The following is a 25,249-nucleotide window of genomic DNA, read 5'->3' as shown; positions in this document are numbered from 1 at the left end:
AAATTTATCAAAACTGGTGAATTTTTGTGTAGCCATTTTAGTATTGAAGGTAGATGAAAATCTGCAACATTTTCAGCATATTATGCTTTATTATTTCAAGGAAAGTAAAAACACAACTGAAATGCATAAAAAGATTTATGCAGTGTATGGAGAAGGTGCTGTGACTGATCGAATGTGACAAAAGTGGTTTGTGAAGTTTTGTACTGAAGGTGTCTCATTGGACGATGCTCCACGGTCAGGTAGAGCAGTTGAAATCGATAGCGATCAAATGGAGACCTTAACTGACAACAATCAATGTTCTACCACGCAGGAGATAGCTGACATACTCAGACTATCTAAGTCAATAAAGATATTAGTGAAAATGAAAAATATGTTTTTTATTTTATGGAAAAAAACATACAAACTTTTTGGCCAATCCAATATTTTACTGATAGAACTGAAAGGAGAAATAGAACAATACCTAAAAATAGTTAGATATTTCAATATTCCTTTCAAAGTAATAAACCAAAACAGCAAAGATACTGGAAAGTTAATACTGTCAATAAACTTGACATAAGTGACATTTACAGGATACTCCATCCCAAAATTGTTGAATATACATTCTTTCCCAGTGTCCTTAGAAAAGTTATCAAGATGTACCATATTTTAGATCATAAAGCAGGTCACACATAATGTAAAATTATTAAAATCACACAAAAATGTTTCCTTAGTCATCATAGAATTCAAAATATACAATACACAAAAGACATCTAGAAATATTTGGAAAGTAAAGTACACATTTACAATTAACTCATAAGCCAAAGAAGAAATCATATAGGAAAATTTTAAGATATTTTGAACTGAACTAAAATAGAAAACACACTACACTATATCAACATTTATCTGTTATTTATACCAAAAAACATCAAAGCTTTAAGTACATATAAGAGGAGTAATCTCAAACCAGTAATCTAAGATTCTACTTTTAAAAACTAAAAAATAAAAAACAAAAGGAAAAAATTAAACTAAATAAATAATAAATAAAAAAGGAGAAATCAAGAGGGATATAACTACAGGTTATTTAAAACAATAATTAAATATTATTAATGAGTCTATGCTAAAAATTTTACAACTCAAATGCAGTAGAAAATTCCTTCAAAAATGTAAACTACCAAAGTTTCCTCCAGAATAGATAACATGAATCTTCCTACAACTTGAGGAAGATATTGGCTTTGTAGAAGTTTCCCTCAAAAAAAACTCCAGGATCAGTTGACTTCACCTGTGAACTCTACCAAATATTTGACCAAAAAATTACCAATTCTATATCACCAAAATCATTTTATGAGACCATTATTAGCTTAATACCAAAAAAACACAATATAACTGTGTAGCAAAGAATTCACCTTTGCCCATAAGAGAGGTCTGGCCTTGTCTTCAGCTCCTGGGAGATAAACCTCTAATCCCTTGGAATTTCCTAGGTGATAGGAGTAGCTTTGTTACCCATAGTGGGACCCTCAGACCACACCTGATGCCAATGCGGTGACTCCTGTCGGGCCCCTCAGACGACAGGTTAAGTCAGAGAGAGTGGCTAGATATGTAGTTCACCGAAATGGGCAGTGAACCAATCAATCATGCCTATATATATATATAATGAAGCCCCAATAAAAAGCTCAAATAAGCTTCCCTGGTGGTTAATAATTCGTGTGAATTGTCAGACATTGGTGCTGGGAGGGAAACATCTCCTGAGGGCGATGGAAGCTTCCTGTTTGGAACCCGCCCAGACTTTGCCCCATGCATCTCTTCTGTTGGCTGACTTGAGGTATCCTTTCCCTTTAATAAACTGTACTTGTGAGTATACTGGTGTGCCTTTCAGTAAGTTCTGTGACTTCTAGAAATCATCAGACCTACAGGTGATTTTGAGAACCCCTTGAACTTACAGTTGATGTCAAAAGCCATGGAAAGACTTGGCAGTAGAGAAGGTTATGTCCTTAAAATTTGAATTCTGGCAACTCCAAAAGTACAGGTCAAGATCCCTCAAGAATATATATACATGGAATGCTTTCCCATTTCTATGTGTCTTCTTTAATTTATTTTAGTGTTTTATAGTTTTAATGTAGAGAGCCTTCACATCCTTTCTTACATTTATTTCCAGGTATTTTATTCTTTTTGTTGCAATCACAAAAAAAAATTTTTTAATTTATTTTTCTGAAATTTGTTATTATTTGTAATTGCTATTACACAGGAATACAATGGATTGTTATGTAGTATAACCAATGTCACCACAATAAAATTTTTAAAAGTAGAAAGAAGAATAGAAATACACTTGGAAAATTATTTTTAATAGAGTTTATATGCAAATATCTTTAGCAAAATTTTAGCAAATCATCTTAAACATAGATAATTATTGATGTTCAATAAAGGAATCAAGGCAATTCAGTGGGGAAAAGAAGTTTTTACAACATAAGGTCCTAGAATGATTAGAAACTATATACAAAAGTAAATAAACAAACAAAAAACTATTACCTAAAATTGCACCATAATATCTAACAAAAAGCTAAAACCATTAAAAGCCTAGAAGAAAACATAGACGAACATCTTTTTGAACATAAACAAAAGTATTTTAAATGACAAATGGAAAACACAAATCATAACAAATTGATACATTTAACTCTATCCAAATTTAAATAATTTGCTCTTTTAAAGAAAATATGTCAATAAGTGAAAAGACAAGCTGCAGACTTGGATAAGATATTTACAAACCAAAAATCTAACAGAGAGCTTGTACACAGAATATTTTTTTTAGAAAATTACAATACAATAATCAGAAAATGAACAACACACTTTTAAAATATAGGTAAAAATATGAACTGAAACTTCACCAAAATAAATATATGGATGGTAAATAAGAACATAAAATATTATTAATCATTAGGGAGATGTAAAAAACAGAATTTAATACTATTACACATGTTTTGAATGCATAAAACTTAGTGTGGAGAGGGGTTTACAGAAACTACTATAAAGGACACATGGACCAAATCAAGGGGGAGGGTGGAGGCGGGGGAGGAGGTGGGTTCGGCTAGGGTGGGGTGGAGAGATGGGGAGAAAATGCAGACAACTGTAATTGAAAAACAATAAAAATTTTTAAAAAACCCTTAGTGTGCCAATATCAAGCATTGGTGAGGACATTGAGCATCTGAAACTCTCATACCATTGTGGATGCAAAATGGTCCAAATACTTTGGAAAGCAGCCTAACACTTTCTTATAAATGTAAACATACGTACTAGTTATCAATTTACTGCCTCAATTTCAAATCCGTATTTTAAAACCTGCTCTGCAAAAACGGACTGCACTCTTTAATTTTTGTCAGTAGAGGGTACTAGAGAGACATTGCAGTTTCTCTTCTTGGTTCTGGTCTGCTGTTTTGTTTTGTTTTGTTTTTCCCTTGTTCTTACTGCACATCCCATTAGCGTTACTTGTGTGGAGAAGTATCTATCCAGTGGTTTTTGTCTCAGCAGCATGTCAGACATAAAATCCTTTAGCCCAGGCCAAAATACTACCTTGCCATGGCCCCTCCTGCTGTGGACACCCTGTTATGAAGATCTCTTTCACAACATCAGTCCTACTCCCTCTGTGCACCTGCCCCACTTCTTCAGCTCACCTACAACCCACAGTGTTATCTCCTGCTTGCCTAGAAACTGAGGACCGGCACTGGCCACAGCACCCAGTGAACTTCACAACCATCCAGCATGCTGCAACAAGACCTTCTCCAATGAAGTTTGACTCCAGTGTTGGGAACAGTCCCCGTTTTCCAACTTTATTATTCTGTGGGTATTCTCCCTCCATCCTAGAGTACCCCTTAGAGTTCCCTTTATATCTATGTAGGTGCTCTCCAATATAATCTCCTACACAGTTTAGTAATTTGTTATGTTTTACTGCCACAGCTTAAGTTACTTTGTGGTTTCTTCTCACAATAGGTTCCTGATTAATAATATAACATATAACTAGTTAGCTCTCTTCTACATACTTGCCCCATGAAAGACATGTGTAATTTTTATTTGGAAGCTTTAAAAATTTTCTTTTTACTTTTGATTTGCAGCAATTGGACTAGATGTGCTTTATTGGTGCTTATCTTGCTCGAGTTTGGAGCTTCTTGAGTCTGTATATTTAAATCTTTTAGCAAATTTGGACATTTTCAGCCATAATATTTTCCATCATATTTTTCAACCACATCCTCTTTTATTCTCTGCTTTCTAAACTCCAATCACATACATTTTAGATATTTTGATACTGTCTCTGTAATAAAGGTCTGGCATCATTTTTTAATGGTTAACTGCTAATAGCTTTGAAACTAAGCCTTTTTATCTTTCCCTTCTGCCCTATACATGGAAAAGTTGATTTTAAATAAAAGCCTCTTTAGTACCAGCAGGAGATTCAAACCACTACCCTTTCCTTACTTGCTTTAGATTTTTCAAATCAGCTCGAGAGGTCTGCCCAGGTCTCCCCACAGCCTTGTTCTGTGAGCAACGAACATATTCATGCCTTCTCCATGTGTGTGTAATGGGCTTATGACCACAAGGAAAATGATCCTAGAAAATAATTTACTCTGTTGGAATTATTACTAAGAAAAAAATCAGGAAATATGTGAGAAAAACCTTTTAAATATTGACAAAGTGAAGAAATAAGTTATCTACAACTAAAATACTTAACAATTAAACATAATTTCAGAGAGAGATGATCAAAATGATTGTCTTCTAATATGTTTATGTTGCTCAAGAGTAGAGAATAATTACTAATTCACTTTACATTTTGTTAAGAACTTACATTAAAATATTTGCATTATGGATCGACAAAATAAACACAGAATAATCTTCAAACAGGTTGAGGAGGGAAAAATGAATGAAAATGAACAAAAGAAATTGATGCAAAAGAAGACAAAGAACTAGAGATACAACAATAGAAACGGCGATACACAATAGAAAGCAAAAGATGGCTCAACCAAATCCAAATACACTAATGGCATAAAAATGTACATGGAGGGCACCCTTCAGATCAAAGAAAAGGATAGGCAGGTGGAGTTAAAATTCATACTTTGTATGCTGCTAGTAAAAGACATATATGCAACAAAAGAACACGGAAAACTGGGAAGTCTAATGATGGACAAAATATACATTAAACAAATACTAGTTAAAAGAAAGCTGCCATAACTATATACTCACCAAGCAAAATAGACTATAAAGTCAAACACATTACCAGAGATAAAAGGGTTCGTAAGTATTTGTTAGTTTCACTTCACCATAAGATATAACAAGTATGAATACTGATAATATAACCTGTATATATGTAAAGTTAAAATTGTCAAATCCTCAGTCATAGTGAGAGATTTTTAAGATAACTGTCTGTAAAATCAGTAAAGGTGTAAAAGATACAACTGCACGATTAGCAACCTTGAGCTCATGGCTGCACGGAACTGCACTCCACATCTGTGTCCCCGGACTGCCTGCGACACACCGGAGCCAGGAGCCGACCCTGAGCCAGGAGTTGGGCCACGCAGCTGGTTCCCAGCAATTGTAAAGAACATGCGTCGTGCACAGCAAAGTGCTGATGGCAACCCAATTATCTTAATATTTGCTACCGAAGCTAAGTAAGGAAATTACACTTATTTGGAAATTAAAATACTCTTCTAAACAATTTATATGTCAAAGGAGAATTTGTAAGGAAATTGGAAAATACTTAAGATTGAAAAAAAAGAATTCCACAAATGAAAACAAACGGGATGTAGTTACTAAAACGCTAATTAGTGGGAAATTTAATCCATTAAGTACCAAAGAATAAGCCCAAGGAAGGTAAAAGGCATGTGATTAATGATACAAAAGACAATAAAAGTTGGTTGTTTGTAAAAACTCACAAACCGACCATTTGCAAGAGCAGTCAAGATAAAAATATAGATTCTTAAACTCTATTGATAATAAAAGAGGAATGTAACTTCAGAAACTGCATAGGTGGAACAGATAATAAAATAATATTATGAACAATTTTATGCCAATAAATGTGAATACTAGATGAAATGGGTAGATTTGTTAAAAATCAACGTACCAAAATTAAAACAAGAAACACATATATTAATAGTCTTGTTACCATTAAGGAAAATAATTTATAATTAAAACATTTCCTACAAATAAACACCAGACCCCGTGGCTTTGCATGGGCCTCCAACCACAGAGTCATGGAAGAGGCAAATCTAATATTACACAAACACATTCACACCCTCACCCACACACACACACAGTTACTGGTTGATTGAAAATCGGTGTGAAAGACAACCACATAAAACTTTTAAAAGGTAATATAAGAAAGTATCTTTATGACCCATAGTGTGAAATATTTCTTAAGCAAAACACAAACAAGTACAGCCTACAGAGAAAAATATAAATTCAGCTGTACTAAATGTGAAGATGACCGATGATTAAAAGTTACCACAGACTGAAGACATGAGCCCAAGCTAGGAGAATAGGGTTGTAAAACATATAACTGAAATTAGCTTATATTGAGAATATATAAAGAACTCCAATGCAACAAGAAGAAAAAAACAGACCAATATAAAAGATTTTGACAGGCACTTTAAGAATATTTGTTTGACGATAAGTGTTTAACCTCATTAGTAATCAGAGAAATAAATATTTAACCATAATGCAATGTTACTTTATACCCATGTATTGAAGAGCAATTTCTTTTAAGCTCAGATAACACAATGTTGGCAAAATGAAGAGCAACAAGAACTTTCACATCCTCCTGAGCAGCATATAAATTGGTACAACCACTCTGGAAAAGTGTGTCATTACCTAAAAATGTGAACACGTGCCCACCCTGTGATTCGGCTATTCCACTGCTTATGATGCCCTGTGCAAACTCTCGCGCACGCACGCCAGAGTAGGTGTAAAGCATAGTCATAGCAGCGCTGCTCATAACTGCAAAACTGGAAATGGGTATAATATCAGTCACGTCTACAATGGAAAAATAATGTGTTAAATTCATACAATGGAGTATTATACAACAGTGAAACTAAATTAACTAGCTATTTACATCAACATAGATGGACCTCAAAAAGATAACATTTAACAAAGTAAACAAGTTACATAAACATATACAACTTGTTTTCATTACACAAATGTCATAAACAGCTAAAACAAAAATACATTTTCACAGAGATAGTATAACTGTAAAGAAAACATAGGAAAGATGAACATGAAAACCTTGATCTTGTTGCCATTAGGAGGAAGGGAAAAGTTGGGAGAAGAATGGAATCAAGGAACATCGCAACAAGAAGAATATCAAGGAACTATTTTAATTCTTCACCTGGATAGCAGATTCACAATGGCTGTCTTCATTATTACTCTTTACACTGTAAATAATTCTTTGTGTATTTTTTGTGTGCATTGTAAATTTAACAATAAAAAAATATTCTGACAAAAAAAAGTAAGGAGCCAAGAACAGAAAACACATTTTGAGAAAGAAAAAGGAAAAACACACCTTAATCAGACATTAAACTTTATACAGTTATAGCATCAAAAAGCATAAGAATAGGATAGGAATAGGCAAGTAAACCAAAGGAATAGCTTTACCCAGGAATGAAACAGAGCCTAGGAACAGTCTTGCATTCATATGGGAATTTGTTGCGTGATAGAGGAGCATTACAATTTCTTTGGAAAGGATTTGGTGATTGGAGATTAGACAATAAATATACGTTAATAATGGTAATTCTTAATGTGGTTAACCTCTGTTTTGTCCTGCAAAGCAGGAGAGTGAGTGGTCAAGTGCCTCCTCGTGGCTGGAATCACGTGCTGCTTTCTAATCCCTCAGCAAATACACTAAAAGTAAGGGCCAGGGCAGGTTACCTAGCATCTCTCCTCTCTCATGGGTAACTCCGCTCTCTCATGGGTAAAGTGGGAATGATACAATGACAGTACTTGTCTTATAGTTTTGTTAAGATTAAATATTAAAATAATCCCTTTCAAGGGCTTAAAGGAGTATCTACTCTTGGTCAAAGCCTCAATAAATGGCTCTTTTCCAAAATCATCTAACTTTAAGTTTCAGAAGTTAAGGAATTAATGTCATGAAGAAGAAAAAACAATTTTTAAAAATCATTGTTACTTTTCTATCTCACTCAACAGACTTTGACTTTGAACAGCCTGAAAGTAACAATTATGCCTATTCAACTTCATACATTCAGTACCTAAAACCGAACTTGCCATGGAATGGATACTTAATAAATTAATAAATATAAATATATGTGTATGTATATATATACACAGACACACGTATAGATTGTGTTGTGCTGATGTGAATTAAGAAGGGAAGGGAAAGTAGCTGCAAAAAGGGAAAGAGTCGTAGAGGGAGCCACAAATGCCACAGCTTTCCACTGCTGTGTGGAGGGAAACAAAGCAGTGTTTTAAAGGCCAAATTTAATGGATTCCCAAGGTTATGCTACCGTGGAATGATACTACTGTGAAACAGAAATTAGAATCAGTCAATCCAAAATGTAAAATACCATGGTAGATAAGGTAATAAAACATAGTATACTTTAAACGAATAGTCCAATTAGCCAAACACCAGGGAGAACTTAAATTAGAATGTAACTTTTATGAGCAGAACAAGGCACAACTATTAATACCCATAGGTAAAAGGGATACAAAAAATGAGTCGTACAGCGATTACGTGGTAATATGCCCTCTCTGTGCACACCTAGTCACCAAAGGAATATCTGTAGACTAATGCATTGACATAATTTCCATGTGAGGTATTTAAAGATATATATCCATAATGAAAATAATTCAAATCAGCAAGTAGCAGAACTGATGAAAACTGTATATTGTCCATCTTCAGAGAATATCTGTGTTAAAGTAGAAGTTTTAGAGTAGAATAAAGATCAGGACTGATTAATTCTATGTGTGGATAGCCACCAATTTAAGGTTTCATCAAAATAAAATAGGTATAGATGAAATATGACTTAATTGCTATCATCATTTCTAAAAATAATGAAGAAAATATATTTATTTTGAAATCTAAATCAGAAATAGTGTTTCAGGTTACATTAAAATGTTTCATAATTTTTTCATTTTAAAATGTGATATAAATATACTATATATAAAAATTTATAGCGAAATTTCAAAATACTTTGTTTTCCTTTAAAAATATATAGCCAAGAGGTTTAAACGTCAGGAGAATTATGATGAGATACTTCTTTAGCCTCAAAAAAAGTATATTTTCAGTTTCATAACCAAGAAGAGAATATAAAAAGCTCTGTTGCTTTCTGCTTTTTTGTTATCATTCCAGAAATGATTGACTGTATATCAAAACTAGATCTTCCAAGCTATTACATTTCGCCATCTGGTTAACCTTATCAGTAGAGCACTAGAAAACAAACCTCACACATTAGAATTTCATCCACTCTGAAGAGTTATCTTGCTCATAAAGCCTTGCCCCAAACTGAGATAAATTATTATGGAGGGCAGAAACGGGGCTACATTAGCCGTACATGACTGAAGTCAGCTGGAACCCCACCTATAACACGCCCCCACGCACCTGTAGCGCTGCTGCTGGTGGAACCTGCGCAGGACAGGAGATGTCGGCGTTTCAGCCCATGTTTAGCCAGCACAGCATAATTGATTGCAATATATCCAGATACAAGAACATTTAGAATTTTCCATTTTTAACAATGATTGCGCTTGAATCCACAGGGCGTCTCAGTGTTCTGTAACACCTTTTATACACTTCTCCGGTATTTCTGGACCAAAGTACGTTTGAAAAGTTATCATGATCCTAAAATTATGACAAAACTAATGTCCATAAATAATAACAAAAACTCATAAAAACTGTAGAATTTAACTTAGATTTTGACAAGATCCCAAATCATTATCCAAAACTCCAGTTCTAGGAAATACACATTTCAGCCTGAAGAATTTATATAATGGTCCCACACGATCTTCCTAGAATTAAAGGGAAGGTAGCACCCAATAGTCCTACATCTTTTTCATCCTTGCCCATTAAGTGTATGAAGGAAGGGCATGCACAAGTAAAAAGATGGCACAAAGAAATTACTTGTGATCTACAATATCCTGGGAATAATGCACAAAGAAGGAAAGGTGCCTGTGATAAACACTCACGTTGTTTCCTTTGGAGAACATAATTACTGTGGCTGCGCCTACGATTTCTGATAATTCAAAAACAATTATCTTGTCATTTCTCCACACACAATCAAACAATTACTTGGTGTCTGCCCACAAAAGTGTTCCACGTCAGCCCTATCACAGATTTCCCTTCCATTCCCGCAGCACGACGAGAACTTCCAAAACGCATTACCATGCAGATGCCCTAGGTGACTTCACTACACATTTATATTGCAAGATGATCAATAAATTATTATTTCAATATTTATTGGAATCTCAGAATAAGAAAGAAGATAAATTACACAAATTCATCTTCTGTGATTAATGGACGTTCCAGCAGAAGGCATACACTGATGGAGTAGGTCAGTATGCAGACTATATTACTGAATATTTCAACCCGGGCTGTAAATATAGTATCTGTTTCTCTTAGGGACTGTCACACTGAGTGCAGTATAAAAGGCAATAAATTTCAACAGATTAATTAACTCTTTGGTTACTGGGGCTGTGTGTCACCTACCCTGGCACCTAATAAAAATTCCTTTAATGCCAAGACATAAAGAAGGGCCTCTTTGGAAATGAGTTATTAACAGCATTTCGTGAATAGATGGAGAAATTGTAGCCGAGCCATTTAAGTGTCATAAAGTGCAGCAAAGGCTGCTGGAGGCCTCTGAGGGACGCCAGGCAATACCATAACAATCAAATCTGAGATGGAAGAGGGATTGAGCTGTCCACTCAGAATTTTTATATTGTCAAAGAGCAGCGAGGAAATAATGTGATCAAGAAGTGAATTAACCTTGTGTGTGAAGGAAAGGGGATGATCTGATGGAAAAGGCAGTAAAGTAAAAATCACTCCATAATGCCTACATTGCAGGCGAGTCATGAGGGGCTCCTAATGTCTGCAGGCTGTCAGAGAACGGATCCGGACCTCTAAGTACCATAAACCCATTACCTGCATTAGCCGGTAATTGGAATACATTTATTCATGCTTTCTTAGTTCTTCGGGGTTGGCATCTTGTATACCCACAGAGCATTAATTCCCATAAATGTTCTATCTTTGCAGACAACTAGACAGTCTTGGGTGGGAATTAGCGTTCCGCGAAGGAGGAAGAAAGTGCTGTGTATGTAGTACACGATTTGTTTCCATCTTCTATCTCCTACTCTGTTTTAATTTAGCCCCTGACTGCTTCCCTCAAATATTTTTGGATGCTTTCTGATACAGGTCTAGCTATCATACTTTTCTATTTCAAGACAAGAACTACAACAAGCAGAAAACAATAAACATCAAATACTAACCAGCTGATTTTTACTAATGTTCAAAGAACTATCTTTCAAAATGCAAATTTCACTTTGCTACTTGAGTTTGCATCTCAATATATTACAACACTTTTTATGTGTAGAAGCACATAACCCAAGAAGTATGTAGAAATAATAATACAATTTGAATGATTACTTTTTCCCTGAAGACGGTAACTTTAGCTTTGGTTATCTAGTAGAACCAAACCCAGCAAATACTAGAAAGTAGGCGCCTGGCACACAGATGATCCACCATACACCAATCGCTGCTCTAAATGCTTCGCATGTATTAACTCAGGTCACTTTGGTGACAGCCCTGGGAGGTGCATACTTATGTTACTATCTCCCTCTTATGAACTAGAGAAATGGAGCAGAGAGGTTTACAGAAATAGAGAAATAGAGAAACAGAGAAGTTAAGGAAATTCCTCAAGGTCACACAGCGAATTTGAAACCCCTACAATCTGAGAAGTCTGGATTTTTAGCTACTTTGCAAAACTGTTTCACCAAAAAAGAGTTAATAGATCCAACATACTGCTTGAATTACTCTCACCAAACAATGGCTATTCTATTTATATTCTAATAAATAATTAATCGTAAAATTACATATGGACGTGCATAAATGTGTGTGTGCTGTCCTCAGGAATTCTGCATCTTCAGCTGTCCCTCGTTTCTCCTGCATTATCAATCATTCTCCTTCTTTAAGGGACAGTTCCTATTAGCATATAGATGTGCTTCAGGCTTTAGTGTCTTCTGGCTTTAGCCTCACTCTCCTTGACCCGATGTCGCCTTACAGCTATCATTGCCTCTTCACTGGCAAAACTTCTCTCAGGAGTTGTATTTGCGTGCTGTCTCTGCTTGCTCATGTCCCATGATTTCTCCAGCCTCTTACGACTCTGCCTCCTTCCTCACCACGTCACAGAAACTGCTGTGTTAATTCAAAGGTCACTTTCATGTCCTTACTTTGTTCAACCTTCTTGAAAACAGAACACAATTAACTACTCCCTCCTTCCTGAAAATACTGCCTTTGTGGCTTCTGGGACACCACTCTCTGCCTTCCCTCCCACTCCTCCGCCCTGGGCTTCCCTTTGCTGGCTCCTCTGCACCAGCTCTGAGGTGCTGAGGTTCTTCAGCACCTGGCTCTGGGCTCCTTCTGCCACCTCTCTCCCACCCCCCACCCTTAGTCAGGTCCTCTACCACATGGTTACTGACTGTGTTTGTATTTTTATTTCTTCTTTTTACTCCAGATGTAAATATCCAGCTGCTTCCTGACATCTCAATTTCATGTCTTACAGACATCTCAGATCTGACACATACAAAATGGAACTATTGATTTTCCCACACCACCAAAACAAACAACAGCAACAACTACCCTACCCTATTTCTAAATGCTTAAGCCAGAAATGTAGGTGTCATATCCAAAGCCCCTGCTGTCTCCACCTCATTTGCCAGATATTGGTTTAAGGACAGTACTTTATCCAGTTCTGGCCACCAAGAGTGAAGGAAAGGCTTTCCTTACCTGTAAAAAGGTGCACAGGAGGAAATGCCTCTCTCCTCCAGGTAATGACTGAAGCTGCTGCTACAAAGCCCTCCCTCTGTGCTGCTTCTTAAGTACTCCAGTGAATTCCTCATTGTTTAAGATACTTTTACTTTGAAGCCAAAATTTGACTGACATATCTTCTTTCTATCAGTTGTCTACCTGCATAACAAATTACCTCAAAACTGAGTGGTTCAAAATAACAATAAATGTGACTTGCCTCGCAGTTCCCTTGGGTCAGGAATTCAGAAGTGGCCTCACTGAGTGGTGCTGATTTGGGGTGTCTAATGTGGTTGCAGATACGATGTTGACTGGGACTGCCGTCAACTGAAGGTTTGACAGGGGCCGGGTGGATCCACTTCTAATCATTCACATGGACAGTGTGGTGTTTGTTGTTGGCTGGGGCCTCAGTTCCCATGGGTTTCTTCACAGGCTGCTAAGCCACAGCATGGCAGCCAACTTCTAAAAGGATCAATCCAAGAGCGAACAAGTAAAAATTATTCTTCTTCCTCTTCTCCTTCTCCTTCTCTTCTTCCCCATCCCCTCCCCTCTTCTCCTCCTTTGCCTCCTCCTCCTTCTAATAACAATGTCTCAGAAACCACGCAGCATCACCTCTGCTACATTCTATTCATTAGAAGGGAATCACTAAGTCCAGCCCAGATTTAAGGGGAGAGAGTAGTATCCATCGTTGTAAAAGACAGGCAGACATATTTTAAAACTGCCACATGAACCTTTTCTCACTGCGTTCTAGTCCCAGTAATATTCTTTCAGTTTCTAGAATTTGCTGAACACCTTTCTACCGCAGAAATCATGCACCTATGAACACGATTACCTGGAACATTCTCCCTGTAGTTTCTTCTCTCTTTGGGCATTTCTTTAGGCTGGCCTACCCTGAACACCTTTCTGAAGTGGACTCCCCACCCCATTAGTCTCAGTCTGAGCTCCTTGTCTCTTTCCTTCATAACATTTTTCACAATTTATAACCACTCAATTTTATTTTATTTACTTTCATCCTTTTTTGGTCTGCATTGACCCATTGGGAAGTATGTTTCATGATGGAAGGGCCACTTTTTGTCTGTTTACCATTATATTCCCAGTGTCTATCTAACACAGTACGTGGCAGGTAGTAGGTGCTCAAAAAATAGCAAGTGAATAATTACTAATTAATGAGAATAACGAGTATGGATCCACAAAATGTTTTTGGAAGAGTGGCATTAACACAGACATTTAGAGGAAAATGTCTAAGATAAGGTGCTTAGATAAGGTGCTTAGATAAGGTGCTTAGAAAGTTTAATATGAAAAGGGATATTATAACTATATTTTGAATGTTCAAGAGCTATTATTGGGGAAAAAGTAAATTTATCCTTTATAATTCATAAAGTATAATTAGAATGAGTACATAAAAATTATGGGTAAACAGAATTTAGTTCAATAAAAGAAAGACATTTCACCATGGCCAGGTAGCTCAGTTGGTTGAAGCATCATCCCATACACCAAAAGGTTGCTGGTTCAATCCCCGTTCGGGGCAGGTACTGGAGGCAATCAATTGATGTTTCTCTCTCATATCAATCTCTCTTCTCTCTCTCTCTCTCAATCAATAAACATATCCTCAGGTGAAGATCAAAAAGATAATTAAAAATAAATAAAAGGAAGACATTTCTAATGATTATAGTTACCTAAAAAAGGGAAACCCGTAACTTATAAAAGAGTAATCTTCTTATCACTCCACATGTTCAAACGTGTGCTCTAAGACTTCCTGCCTTCAGTGTCAGGAAAGAAATTCAAATATATAACCAATTGGACCAGATGACTCTAAGCTTCCTTTGCACATTCTGGGACTCTACAATATGAACCTTAACAAAATATACATTAAAAACTTTCTTACCAATATTTTGTGTGTGATAGAGGTAATAATGAGTTAAACATCCATAAGAAAAGAAGATTTCTCTATATATTATCATGCTTTTGGAGATTTTGATTATGCAGAAAATAATTTTTAAGAATGTTTGTTTTTATTAGAAAAAGCATGTTTATTTTAAACATCTAAATATTGTTATTTATTGCTGAAATATAAATATTTATCTCAGAGCTATAGCCATTTTAAAAGTTTCACTATGAGGAATATTCTCTAATATCTTTCATTTCTGGAAATAATGAACTATATTAGCTATAATTTTTACTCCTGCCTTAAATTAACCTTTTAAACATTGCATCAAGAAAATAATATTCTTTAGAAAATAACAGAAAAGGTCTTTAATAGGTAAATGGGTAAACAAACTATGGTAAATCCTACACTAGAATATTATTCAGCAGTAAAAAGAAAGGAACTATCAATTATGAAAAGACATGGAGGAAACTTAAATGCATATAACTAAAGAAAAGAAGCCAATCTGAAAAGGTTATATCTTCTGGGAAGATAATTCTGTATAATTCTGGGAAAGGCAAAACTATGGAAATAATGAAAGATCAGCGATTGCCAGGGGTTCACAGAGAGAGAGAGGGAAGATGCTCAGTGGAATGCAGAGGACTTGGGAGGCAGCAAAACCATTCTATATGATACCATCATGATGAATATATATTGGTGTACATTTGTCCATAGAGTATTCAATACTAAGGGTGAATACTAATGCAAATTATGGACTTTAGTTCATTATAATGTACCAGTACTGGCTCATCAATTATAATAAAAGTACCACTCTAAAGCAAGATGTTAATAATAGTGGAAACTGGTTGGCATGGGGTATGTGGGAACTTTTTGTATACATGCAAAAAGTGTGTCTGTGTGTGGTGTGTAAAATAAAGGACTATAATAATATAGTGTAAATTATATGGAGCAAGTATTAAGGTATCTCAAGAAAGAGAAGGGAGAAGAGAAAGAGACAATAATGAGGTGTAAAAATGCGAAGGATTATAGAATTTGGTGAAAAATTAGAGAAAAGGACATAGTCTAGGCTAGTAAAGCAAAGTGAATGAAGGCTCAGAAGGATAAATCATACCAGGGGTGTACTCCTACTAATAATGAACATTGTAAAGATTCATTTGAATGCCTCAACTGATCTTATGATTTATTGATATAATCAACAAATACTTATTTGAGCAAGACACTGGGATAGAATGATAGAGAATTTTTAGATCCATTAGACACCAAACCTGCTCTCAAGAAGCTTGCCAAAAGTTAAGAATTACATGATTTTATAAGATAAAAAAATAGATCAAGAAACTGGTCGGCTCTTGAACTGGCTTTCTTGTTCTACTATTCACAACATATGACATGCAACCAAGCGTTCTTAATGGGAAAAATTATGTCTACATGGTGCTATCTAGGTCTGAAATGTTCCTTACATGTTTCTATTATTTCTAACGCAAAGGAAATCATTTTTGTTCTTGTCAAACTTACCTGCTGGTAGGTAAGAGCTCTGTAACAACTCACTGCTGCTTGAAAATGCGAGCTGCTGCTGGCACAGCTGATTTCTCAGTACTGCTCCTTCTGTAGGGAATGACACAACAGAGGAGAAGTTGAGACTATTAAGCAGAACCACAGCTTGGCTTTCACTGGTCTAGAAGAGAACATATCAGGGTTGGGAACACTTGGAGTCACCCAGTTCATGCCTGCAGTGCAGGGATCCCTTGGAAAAAGCACCCCAGAAAAAGGCCATTCCATTCTGTGTTGTGAGACAGACTGTTTCACTTTGGGGAGTTAGTACAGTATGCTTAAAGTCAGAAGAACAAGAACTGATGTATCACGTATCTCAGTTTGATTCTAGTTCTGTACCCCAGAGCCACATAAATCTAATTCTTGTTTACGTACTAGGGATTTAAATATTCGAGGACAATAACTGAGTGCTCGTGTATTTCAATGGTTCCTCATTATGCCAGAATCTTATACCTTTGAACAGCATAGTCCCTCTGTTCTGCATGAACATTTTTGTTTGAAGCCCAAAGACCACAAAGACTTGTCCTTTGTTTCCCTCTCCCACAATCAATTTGAGGAACAATTGATTGTTCTGAACACACCATGATTAAATGTCTGATGACTGAGTAGAGCAAAAATTATATATAGTTAAATATACACAAGTAAAACATGAATATAGTAATACCAGCTATAAATAAAATATAAATAAACATGAATAGACCAAAAAAGAAGTTGTACATTTTATATAACCTGAGCTCCTATTTTGACTGATAACATTCCTAGAAATATATTAAGATATTGATAATATTGGTTGCCTCAGGAGAGAACTAAGTAAATGAGACCATAGGTATGTGATCCACTTTTCATTACATATGCTCAGTAAGTTTGAATTTTTAACTATGTAGATGTATTTCATAATTATAAATAACATTAAAACTTAAGGAAAACAAAATAAAAATATATAAAGGGCATTTTTCTGACCAGTTGCTTGAGGCATAGTCTAATAATAATCAAAAAAGAAAATGAACTACTCCCCAAGTTGAGTTCAGTCCAATTACTGATTCTCTTGCAAGGTTCAAATCCAGATGAAGACCCATCCTTACATGTATATGGAAATGGAAAAGTAAAATAATTCTCTTGTTCAAGTCTCACAATCACATTTCCATATTAAGTACTAATACCTTTAGATTTTCATGCCTTCAGATATCTTGATTATCCAGAATTATATCGCATAGATAAGTCTTGATTGAGATTCAAAGAACATTTAAAACTATGGCATTTTGACCATTTTTAGCAAGGTCAGTAACTAATGTGTTCAATGATCTGATAATATTAACAGTTAGAAGTACATTTTAAAGATATGGCAAAATAACCTTTACTTTATACTGTTTCATGAACAGCCATAAAATAAATTTCTTCCATTGTTGAGGTTCAGAATGTGACTGAATGACTATAAAATATGCCAATTTCTCTTATAGTCACAAACCAATAAATAATACACTTCAAACATCCATGACAAACTCAGTTAATTCAGGAGTTTATAATATGGAATAATCCAATAATAGGTTTGGGAATCATTCACTCAACTAAATATTTTAAAGCCAATTTTATTAAATAACTGTACCAACTAAATATCAAGTTATAAGGAGAAAACATTGAGTCATTAAAAATACTCTCTTCCAGACCCACCAGGTCCTAGAACATACTCAAACACTCCCACCAGGGAATCAACACCAGAAGGGCCCAATTTGCTTGTGGATAGCAGAGGAAGTGACTGAAAGCTGGGGGAAAGCTGAGCAAGTGGTATTGTTCCCTCTTGGGCCCCTCCCCCACTGACAGAGTCACAACAGAGCGACTTGGATTGCCCCACCTTGGTGAACATCTAAGGCTCCGCCCCTTACTATGAAACACGCACCCTGAGACAAAAAAACATGGCTCGAATGAAAGAACAGATCAAAGCTCCAGAAAAAATACAACTAAGCGACAAAGAGATAGCCAACCTATCAGATGCACAGTTCAAAACACTGGTAATCAGGAAGCTCACAAAATTAGTTGAGTATGGTTGCAAAATAGAGGAAAAAATGGAGGCTATGAAAAGTGAAATAAAGGAAAATGAACAGGGAACCCACAGTGACAGAAAAGAAACTGGGACTCAGATCAAATGATTTGGAGCAAAAGGAAGAAAGAAACATTCAACCAGAATAGAATAAAGAAACAAGAATTCAAAAAAACGAGGAGAGGCTGAGGAACCTCCAGGACAACTTGAAACATTCCAACACCCAAACCATAGGGGTGCCAAAAGGAGAACAGGAAGAGCAAGAAATTGAAAACTTATTTGAACAAATAATAAAGGAAAACTTCCCTAATCTGGCAAAGGAAATAGACTTCCAGGACGTCCAAGAAGCTCAGAGAGTCCCGAAGAAGTTGGACCCAAGGAAGCACACACCAAGGCACATCATAATTACGTCACCCAAGATCAAAGATAAGGAAATAAACTTAAAAGCTGGAAGAGAAAAGGAGACAGTTACCTACAAAGGAGTCCCCATTAGGCTATCAGCTGACTTCTCCAAAGAAACCTTACAAACAAGAAGGGGCTGGAAAGAAGTATTCAAAGTCATGCAAAGCAAGGACCTAATCCAAGATTACTCTATCCAGCAAAGCTTTCATTTAGAATGGAAGGGCAGATAAAGTACTTCCCAGATAAGGTCAAGTTCAAGGAGTTCATCATCACCACATCCTTATTATATGAAATGTTAAAGGGACTTAACTAAAAAAAAGAAGATGAAAACTGTGAACAGTAAAATGACAACAAACTCACAACTACCAACAACCGAACCTAAAAAAATAAAAACAAGAGCAAACTAGGCAAACAACTAGAACAGGAACAGAACCACAGAAATGGAGATCACATGGAAGGTTATCAGTGGGGGAGTGGTAGTGGGAGAGAGGGGGAGGTACAGGGAATAAGTAGCATAAATGGTAGGCAGAAAACAGACAGGGGGAGGGTAAGAATAGTATAGGAAATATAGAAGCCAAAGAATTTATATGTACAACCGATGGACATGAACTAAAGGGGGGAATGTGGGTGGGAGGAGGTGTGCGGGGCAGAGAGGAATAAAGGGGTGGAAATGGGACAACTGTAATAGCATAATCAATAAAATATATTTTTTAAAAAATAGTCTCTTCCAACTGCCTCATATACAAATCTGTTCATTCAGCCCATATTCACTCAGTGCTCCCCCACAGCAAGCTCCGTATCAGACAGTGAGCATCAAACACATGACACGGTCACTGCTTTCTAAGAGCTCACAGCCCAGTAAAGGAGAGAGATAGACAGACAGAAAGTAAGAAGCACAAAACTGCAAAGTACTGTGATACTGCTCTCATAGAAGCAAAGAGAAGTGAGTATAATTGTGGTGGCCCAAGAGAGAGAACTGTTCATCTGCTTTCCAAAGAGGAGAATGGTGAGGGGTCTTTAAGAGGATGTCACAGTCACAAAACTTGACTGTACCAGAGCATTCAAATTCAGATTTTTGGATTTCCAGGTAGTATCCATTTTGCTATGCTGTTCTCTCCCAATTTGATCAAAGATAATCAGTGCTATAGTTATAGCACTCATGTACAGGAACTAGCTCTACTTTAAAGCAGGCTTTGCTAAAAAATTGCCTCCTTCACAGAATAAAAAAAGACCTTTTAAACAACTCTAACCTTGTACTAAAAGCATTTAACACTCATACACACACACAGTATGATATATATATATATGTGTATATGCAGTTTCACATTGAAGTGAATAGATATGAATAGCTAGTGATAAGTGTTATCTCAAACCAAGTCCAATTCCATTTATTTACCAACATTTGGTGCTGAAAAACTCATAAACTAACCAGCTGTCAGCCTTGTTGGTACAAAACTCTGATTCCAGCAGGATATTTAAATTGGAAGCAAGAATGAATCTTTTCATTATTGCCACCTCTCTTATAACAGGATGTGTTTCAGAGGGATCACCTTGCTTACTGCAGCTAATTCATTACAAAACTTGGCTACTTAGATTGTCCAAATATCCTATGCTCTCCAAATGTGTGGAAAGCAATTAAAACCTCTCAGGTTGCATGTGGTAAGAGATAAAGTACTCCCACCTGCCACATGTCGAGTGCCAACAGGCAGCAAAAGAAAAAAATAGGCCTTACCCTCCTTTCAGGTAACTGAGAATACTGTGGCAATCCATTGCCTTTAAAGGAATAATGACACTCCTGTCTCAGAACCAACAGCAAAAAAAAAAAAAAAAGAGGATAACAATCAATGATTATTGCCACCCAAACCATTTTAGTAAGAAGAGACAGTTGGAACTGCCCTTTGACCCAACAATTCCACTCCTGGGATTATACCCTAAGAACCCTGAAACACCAATCCAAAAGAACCTATGCACCCCAATGTTCATAGCAGCACAATTTACAATAGCCAAGTACTAGAAGCAACCTAAGTGCCCATCAGCAAATGAGTGGATCAAAAAATTATGGTATATCTGCACAATGGAATTCTACGCAGCAGAGAGAAAGAAGGAGCTTATACCCTTTGCAACAGCATGGATGGAACTGGAGAGCATTATGCTAAGTGAAATAAGCCAGGTGGTGAGGGACAAATACCATATGATCTCACCTTTAACTGGAACATAATCAACAAAAGAAAAAAGCAAACAAAATATAACCAGACACATTGAAATTAAGAACATTGTAACAATAGCCAGAGGGGAGTAGGGAGGGGATAGTGGGGAGAGGGGTCTATAGGAGCTACTATAAAGGACACAAGGACAAAATCAAGAGGGAGGGTAGAGGTGGGGAGGGAGGTGGGACTGGCTGGGGTGGGGTTGAGGGATGGGTAGAAAATGCAGACAATGTAACTGAATAAAAATAAATAAAATTTTTTAAAAAAGAAGAGACAGTCGTGTACACCTCTTGGTATCTTCAAAGCTTGTATCAAGAATGACTGTAAATATAAGAGCAAAATGCCATTTATAAAAACTACAGTGGACTTTAAGATCATGTGAGTACTATTTGTTAAAGTGATGTGCACGACATCTCTCCAGAATCAAGGATTCTTCACAGAGGTTAGAGTGAGCAGCATGCCCTTGGAAACAGAGCTGGAATCTAACGCTCAAGTGCATTGTTATGCCAGCTGTGCTCACTCCCGAGTCCCTCAGCTCTTTACGCTGCCACACATGTGGGTGGAACTTTTTTATAAGCCTAAAAAAAGCCTGTTTTTATTCCACTAATTTTAGCAAACTTCAGACAAAAACTGGGAGAAAAAGGTAAGGAAGAACACCATCTTCTATACCATGGCATGTTAAAATGGAATAAACCAAATGCTATGATTTTTCTCCAAGTTACATTGATCCTCAGCCATTTTTTCCTGATAATCTATATAATATTATTACAAGATGTTGTAATTAATATTTCTCTTTCCATGTTAGCCTTATCATAGATAATTGTAAAATAAAAGCTAGCCATTCTACTTGTAGAAGAATTCACTTTGCTATTAAGACCTAAATCACATTAAATAATCTCACAGATTATTAAGATTTAATAATCTTAAATCTTATATATAGTATCTTAACAGATTAAAGGAAATAGCCACATGATATACCTCACCAGACTTAATTTAATTGTACTTATTTAACTGTAGAAACTTTTTTCTCTAGAGTACATAGAAAATAAAAATATATAAATACTTATTTCTTTTGTGAATTTGTCCAATGCTTATTATAAAAAGAAATAGAGTAAAATAAATTTCCTTCTTGTTTTTTTTATTCTTTGTGTCCTTGAACTGCAAAAATATATCATGTATTTTTTAAATATTTTATTTATTTATTTTTAGAAAGAGAGAAAGGGAGGGAGAAAGAGGGAGAGTGAAACACCAATGCGTGGTTGACTCTCATGCACCCCCTACTAGAGACATGGCCTGCAACCCAGGCATGTGCCCCAACTGGGAATTGAAGCAGCAATGCTTTGGTTCGCAGGCCCACGCCCAATCCACTGAGCTACACCAGCCAGGGTTATATAATGTATTTTGAAAGCAGTTTCTATGTCAGTTATATATGGACATTACATATTCTATTGTTTAATGTATCTATATATTATACTATTAATTTCTTGGCAAAACTTCAGAATGTATTTCACATGTTACTTACTTTCTAGTATTAAATATAGCAAGTAGCCTTTAACTTCAATTATAATTAACCAAAAATTAGTGTAGTTCTCACAAATCACACTAGTACCATTAAAAAATATTTCACCTTATTTATCATGAGTCAGTAAAAAAGATATAAAATAAACTGGAATACATTTTATAGTCAAATGAAAGCTTCAATGCCAACTATAAATTTTTACTTTATTCAATTGCATCAGTGAATCAAAACTTATTTCCATGAAAGTATCTTCAGTGAGCCCTGGCCAGGTGCCTCAGTCAGTCAGCATGTCAGCCTGTACACCCATAGGTTGTGGGTTCCATCCCCAGTAGGCCAGCATGTGTGGGAGGTAATGGGTCAATGTCTGTCTGTCTGCTTGTCTGTCTTTCTGTCTCTCTCTAAAATCAATGAGCATGTATTCTGGTTAGGATTAAAGAGAGAGAAGTATCCTGGGTGCAATTTGTTGGTGGTGATTTTAATACTTCTCCCTTTGGATAGGTACAACACTAATTTGCCAGGCATTAGGTTTTGCTAAGAAGCAACTGTTTTATTCCAAAGATGCAGAGGAAGCCTGTCTAGCCCCCAATGTCATGCGGTCTCCTAAAGCACCGACCTGGTGGCAGGCCCTGGAGCTGTGTAATACGGTGGCCGGGCTCAGAACATTTCCAAAATTAAAGGTACTGTATATGTCTGAAGGACCATTTCTACCGAATTCACTTGAAAATATAATGCAAACATTTTACATAGTAATTTAAGTTTAATTTGTTTCAAAATAACATACTTCCAGTTTTTGTGTCACAATCTGTGTCCAGAAAATATTTGAAAGACAAGAATAATGTTCACCTTTTACGGTCCTGAGCAGCAGATTTCTCCTTGGAAACAACACAAGCAGGAAGACAGTGCAGCAACATCTCTGAAGTGTCGGAAAAGAAATATCTATTATCCTAGAATTCAAAACCCAATAAAAATAACTTTCAAAAACAAAGTCAAACTAAAGACTTCATAAGCAAAAATTAATCAAAATAGATCACGGACCTAGATGTAAAACTTAACCGATAAACTTCTCAAGGAAAACAGAAGAAAAATCTTTGTGACATTGGGCTAAACAAAGAATAATTAGATATGACACAAAGAAACAGAATCTACCAAAAATTAATAATAAACAATAAATAATAAATCAAGCAATATCAAAATTAAGAACTTCTACTATTCAAAGACACTTTAAAGAGAATGATAAAGCAAGCCTCAACACAGAGGAAAATATTTTAAAATTGCATTTCTGATATAGTACTTGCATCCAGAATATATAAAGTATTCTCAAAATACAATAGTAAAAAAACAAACAAATCAGTTTTTAATGGGCAAAATATTTGAGCAGACACTTCACCAAGATGTACAGAACATATAGAGAAGTCAAATACGGAAATGAAAAGATGCTCAGTGTCACTAGTCATTAGGGGAACTGCAAATTAAAACCGTGGTGAGACACTACTACACACCTATAAGGCTAAAATTAAAAAGACTGACCATACCACGTGTTAGCAAGGAAGGGGAGCAACTGGAATTCTTATCCAATGCTGGTCGTAATGTAAATGTGCAATCACTTTGGCAAACAATTTAGCAGCTTCTTAAAAAATTTAATATATACCAACTCTATGGTCCAGCAATTCCACTTCTAGGTATTCACCCAAGAGAAATGCAAACACATCTACACGAACACTTGTACATGAATGCTCAAGAACAGCTTGATGCCTAAGAGCCAAACCCTGGCAACAACTCAAATGTCCATTAACAAGTGAATAAATAAATTGTACAATTCACACAATTGAATATTACTCAGCAATAAAAAAATAAACTATTGATAAACACAATAACATGGATGAATCTCAAAATAATTCATCTCAGTGAAAAAGGCAAACAAAAAAGTATATGACATGTTTCCATTTATTTAAAATTCTAAAATATTCAAACTAATCTGTACTGATATAAAGCAAATTAATGGTTGCTTGCAGAAGGGGTAGAGGCAGGGATGGGTGGGAGGGACAGAATACAAAGAAACAGGAGGGAATCTTCAAGAGCACTAGGGGTGTTCATTATTTTTATTTTGGAGATTGTGTATAGATGTATACATACATAAAAACTTATCAAATGGTACATTTTAAGTATGTGCAGCTTATGTAATTATTCCTCAATAAAGTTGTTAAAAACTATATCATCAATCTTGAATTGGTTATTAGCCTCAATTGTTCATATTTTGCTTTATAATTATAAATTATTTTGATCTTATTTATCTGTATCATTATTTATTTCATTGCTGTGGGTCTATTTTAACTTTACTGCATGTAACATATTTTTATCAACTGTATGTTTGGGCTAAATTTTTCAAATAGTAATGAGTATATGCAGGCATTGCAATTCCAACATTAATCATGCTTATCCAGCTATATCAAAGCCTCCAGAAATGGGTTGTGCAGTGATCCCACAGTTCTATCACCGGTTTCTTCTGTGATTGAATAAGACAAGATATAGTACCTGGGCCAAGGGCTCTGTTGTCCACTTACAGTAGGATGTGGCCATATGGGTTTGAGCCTTATTCCTAGACCTAGAAGAGAGAGCCTGGGATGTTAAAGATACCGTAAGTTCTCTGTGGCTGAGGTTGACAGATATGAGGCTTGTGAGG

The 25,249-nt window shown here is 35.8% G+C and overlaps 1 long non-coding RNA gene across 1 annotated transcript; it reads right to left on the bottom strand.

The window, feature by feature from the left end:
- Positions 1 to 14,433: 14,433 nt before the first annotated feature.
- Positions 14,434 to 23,479, bottom strand: LOC123478911 (uncharacterized). Its single transcript, XR_006654319.2, has 3 exons — positions 23,413 to 23,479; positions 16,371 to 16,460; positions 14,434 to 14,581 (listed from the first exon to the last, which is right to left on the bottom strand). It is a non-coding gene; the product is annotated as an uncharacterized lncRNA (long non-coding RNA).
- Positions 23,480 to 25,249: the final 1,770 nt, after the last annotated feature.

This window comes from Desmodus rotundus, chromosome 3 (assembly GCF_022682495.2).
Source record: "Desmodus rotundus isolate HL8 chromosome 3, HLdesRot8A.1, whole genome shotgun sequence".
Classification (NCBI taxonomy): domain Eukaryota; kingdom Metazoa; phylum Chordata; class Mammalia; order Chiroptera; family Phyllostomidae; genus Desmodus; species Desmodus rotundus.
The sequence above is the reverse complement of the archived record's forward strand: the minus strand, read 5'-3'. Positions and strand labels throughout refer to the sequence as shown.